The sequence below is a fragment of the Octopus bimaculoides genome, chromosome 1 (assembly GCF_001194135.2).
Source record: "Octopus bimaculoides isolate UCB-OBI-ISO-001 chromosome 1, ASM119413v2, whole genome shotgun sequence".
Classification (NCBI taxonomy): domain Eukaryota; kingdom Metazoa; phylum Mollusca; class Cephalopoda; order Octopoda; family Octopodidae; genus Octopus; species Octopus bimaculoides.
Window position 1 is genome coordinate 127,660,927 of NC_068981.1, and position 4,857 is coordinate 127,665,783.

Consider the following 4,857-nt stretch of genomic DNA (forward strand, 5'->3'; position numbering starts at 1 on the left):
TTAACATGTTTCGGCTGATATACCCTCCAGCCTTCATCCGGTGTCTTGGGAAAATTTCGATCCTGGGTTCTCATTCCTAAGGTATTTTTCGATGTCATTATTATTGTTACTGTTATTGAGGTCACTGCCTGGAATTGAACTTGGAATCTTGGGGTTAGTAGCCCGTGCTTTTGATCACTATGACATATGCCCATGGACAATTATGGAGTGAATTTTAGGGCTTGTAAATCTAATATTCTCCTATCCTTCCTTAGTACTGGTTCCCACATGCTACTCATATCTGCACCAGGTCTGCTTAGGAGGTTATTATGTCCTAGAATATGTGCTGCCTCTTTTAGTTTTTGTATTTTCCATTGGTGTTCTCTGTCTATTATTTTAACTTCATCCCACAGGGGGAGGTGGTCTCCATTTTTCCATCCATGATCAGCTATACCCGATTTATCAATATCTCCTCGTGTCACAGCTTTGTGATGTTTGTCTATCCTTATTTTGAGGGGGCAGCATGTTTTGCCTTTGTATAACCTACCACAGCTGCCTGGGATGGAGTACACACAGTCATTGGTCGCATTCTCTTCTATTGGTGGTTTTACTTGGAGATATTTGCGAAGTGTTGTAGGATTATTATTATTATTAAGATTGTGAGCTGGCAGAATTGTTAGCACACCAGGCAAAATGCTTAGCAGCATTTCATCTGTCTTTACGTTCTGGATTCAAATTCCGCTGAGGTTGACTTTGCCTTTTATCCTTTCGGGGTTGATAAAATAAGTACCAGTTGAGTACTGGGATCAATGTAATCAACTAATTCCCTCTCTCAAAATTTCAGGCCTTGTGCTTTTAGTAGAAAGGATTATTATTATTATTATTTAACATCCCCTTTTTCATGCTTGCATGGACAAAATTTGTTCTGGCAGATTTTTCTATGGCTGGATACCCTTCATGTTACCAGCCCTCACCTGTTTCCAAAAAAGATATTTCTCCAATAGCTACACATGTTTTTCGCAGAAGACTAGAAACAAAGTACCCCACTTGTATGCTGATGATGTTCATTTACTGTCCTCTTGTGGGTGATGGAAAGATCCAGGTGTGTGTGTGGGGGTATTGAAGAAAAACAGGGTGGTAATGGGTGACCAAAAGGGGATGATGGATGGAAGCAAAACCCAAGATAATGGGTTAATTAGGTTAAGTTTTATTTGTGAAATACAGTTGTTTTGAATTTGCTGCAGAAAATGATCTATGTTTGTGGTGGTGAGAGGGGGTGGTGTTGGTGCATGGAATGTGGTCAGGTTCCAAGTGGGTGGCAGCCTGAAAAAGTTTGGGAACCACTGCTTTACAACCATCACGTGATGTCTAGAAAAGGGTGTACACACACACGCACACACGCATGTACACATTACAATGGTTTTCTTTCAGTTTCTATCTATCAAATCTACTGACAAGGCATTGGTTGGCCTGGAGCTATAGTAGAAGATGCTTGTCCAAGGTACTGTACTGTGGTACTGAACTCAAGATCACATGGTTGGGAAGTGAACTTCCTAACCACATAGCTATATGTATGCATTTTAATTATGAGCAGTACTTTAGAGTATACTTCTATAATTACTGATTTAAAATCTTGAATTAAAACTAAAATTTAACAATCAGAATAAAGCAAATCATATTAGATATTGTAATTGCCAATTTGAGAGAGAAAAGAATAACAAGTCCACTCATGGGCTTTGAACCTTGTATCTATCTCTTACTGAGCAACCACATTACTGATTTCACTATGGAGAGCTTTCCATTCAGTCATCTCAAATGAAGTATTCTAAATTGTTTCTGTTATTTTAACTGTATTATAAACACTAATACATAATCCATTGTTTTAACCAGAGAGTCTTATGTTAAGTGTGTAAATTTAAGGACTATTTAGGGCATGTTTATTAGAGACAAACAGACTAGCAAACTTGGCTGCTTGTTTTATGAAACTGTATTACAAGGAGATTGCTGCAACAAACCTTATTGTTAACTAGGCCTTGCAAGTTTTCTCTCTCCTTAACTCTGACTGCAATCCTGATTGTCTGCATATCAAATTTCATCTTTTATAGAAATAATGTTGATTAAATCCTTTTGCTACCATCCTTCCTTAAACTGCCCTTGGGTCTATGTTTTCAAGCGATCTAAATGAAAGATGTTCCCTCAAAGCTTCCTGTTGATTATGCCTCAAAAAACACCAGCTTCATAATGACAAAGTTATTTTTATAAATTTTTCATGATGTTTCAATTGTATTACATTACCCTTACAATTGCACATCACTCGATGTTGCATATGCTGTCATATAATGCACTTCTTTATTGGCTTATGATTTTATTGTTTGCTGTTTTCCATTTGCTGTTTCATTTCAGTAACCTACATCATCATTCTCGACCTTGTATACAGTATCTATGTTCAGTCAAATATGTGTTAAAATATTTCCATCAGCTAATATGTGTAAGTCCTTCCTTTATGTTGGCTGATTTCATAGCTTATATTCTTGAATTTCATAAATCATGAGTACAGACAGGTAGTTAATTGTACTTGTCCTCCACTGTGGAAGATTGGCTGCAAGTGTCATGTGCCAGTATCATGTAAAAAGCACTCATGCTGGCACCATGTAAAAGCGCTTATGCTGCTGTGTTAAAAGCACCTAGCACACATTGTAAAGTGGTTGGTGTTAGGAAGGGCATCCAGCTGTAGAAACCAACCAAATCAGACTGGAACCTGGTGCAACTTGCCAGCTCTGGTCAAACCATCTAACCCATACCATCATGGCAAATGGACTTTAAAGGATGATGATGATGATGATGATTTATATATGATAGAAGTATATGATGGTAACTGCAACAATGGTGAGAAGGTACACTCTGTGCACTACAACAAAATCTAAGAAAACTATCTCTTTGTATTTTTATGAAGAAAGATGTGCTACAAGTAGGGCTACAACCAATATGAACCTCCTTGCCATTCTTTTACATAACCGAAAAACAAATTTGATTCAGTATTAACCCAAATATTAATGAATGAAAACAAAAAGGAATTTTTCTCTATATATGGTTAGTTGGAGGGCAGAACTTGTACAACATAAGACACAGTGGCTTGTGCAGTATTTGGCTGAGTATTTTTATGTTATGAATTCAAATCTTGTCCAGGTTCACTTTGTCTTTCATACAGGCAAGATCAATAAAAGAAGTCCTGGGATCAATCTAATCTACTAAAGATCTTGAGGGTGGCTATCCAGGATGGTTACAGTGAATTGGCCATACTGAAATGGAGTTTAACTTTGTGTCAGGAAAAGTTACAATTGATATCCTCCTCTTAGTAAGACAACTACAGGAAAAGTACTTTTTAAAGAGGATACCACTGAGGTCTAGAGGATGTCTCACATGAAGGACTGCAATGAGTTGTGGCACAGTGTTAGAAAATACCAGCTTGTTCATTAAAGTATGATCAAAAGTGATGTTAAAATAATGGGGATAGAAGATGGGTTGTATGATATATCTACATTCGAGTTTCTTACCTGTTATGTTTATCTACTACTGTCCCCTTCCTTATTATTCTCTCATCAAATATTTACTGTCTCTTATTCTTTGTACCAACCACCTGTGTAGCAAGAGATCACATTGGATCTACTGAAATTCAATCCCTTTATCATCACTCTTTATCAATATACTTCTCCCATTATGATGCCTGTGTAATGAGGGATGACTATTCAATATCCTCTATCACCACCTTTCTTTACTGTTAGCCAATACACTCATTCCTCTACATCATTCATTATTCACATTGCTCTCATACGGTCAAGAGGTCTGTTTAATCTGAGGAAATACAATCTCTTTAGAGTGGGTACTACAATAAAATACATTATTTCACCCTGTAATATGGATGATGTTAGGAAAGACATTCAGCTGTAGAAACCATGTCAAAAGAATGTAATATATAGGAGTGTGATGTGGTCCTCTTTTAGGGAGACAGTAACTCCAAATAAGAACTTTCTCCTATCCTGCCTGTTTTAGCATGGAAAGAGGATTTAAAATGTTAATGATGATGATTTCTCACTACTAACTATTCTTATAGATGTAGCTATCAGATGCAGATTCAGCTCCATGAACCAGTATGTGCAACCATATATCTATTGCATACATATAACTGATTTCATTTTCCCTTGAAGGTGGAGATATAGTTAAGAAGTTTGGATATAAAACTGGTAGAATATTTGGGCTGGATATGGCCGGTTTAGATGCTAAAGGGTTAAACAATGATAATAATGTCATAAATTATGGCTTTCCTCACTATGGAATAAAAAAAATAGTAATTGTGCATGAAATTATTAAAAAAATACATTATAAATTTTACTATGATTTTTAATTTTGGCAGGGAAAGAATAGTTTAACAGAGTGGCAAATTTGTGCATTTATTTGGAGCTTACGATTTCTAAAGATAATGAGTCAATGAAATGTAGCCTGCATTCAGTTATGTTTAGCTTCAATATCTAAGGCTCATTTTATTTTCTTTTGTAATGGATTAGGGCATGACGCCAGTCAAAATATAGATTTAGGTCATTAGTATATGGTTATGTGCATTGGGTGTGTGTGCGTGACATACTGGCATGCTTGCATTTATGCATGTATGCATCTGTATATTTATTTATTTACAGACCCATACATTTTAATATGAATTATATATTTATATATATTTTTATATATAATTCTATATATATGGAGAGAGAGAGAGAGAGAGAGATAAAACTTACTTGGAAGAGGATGCATGGTGTTCAATCCTATAATAATATAAATAATATATATATATATATATATATATATATATATATATATATATATATA

General features: G+C 35.6%; 1 protein-coding gene and 1 long non-coding RNA gene across 5 annotated transcripts in view; one reads left to right on the forward strand and one right to left on the reverse strand.

Annotated features, from left to right (window-relative positions):
• Window positions 1–4,857, forward strand: part of LOC106883597 (sorting nexin-16) — a 114,280-nt gene that overhangs the window by 65,172 nt on the left and 44,251 nt on the right. The window lies entirely within an intron of this gene.
• LOC128248617 (uncharacterized) overlaps window positions 1–4,857 on the reverse strand; it is a 17,932-nt gene that overhangs the window by 2,072 nt on the left and 11,003 nt on the right. Inside the window, exon 2 of the long non-coding RNA XR_008264803.1 lies at window positions 4,767–4,793. This is a non-coding gene — a long non-coding RNA (uncharacterized LOC128248617). The remainder of the gene's footprint in view (window positions 1–4,766; window positions 4,794–4,857) is intronic.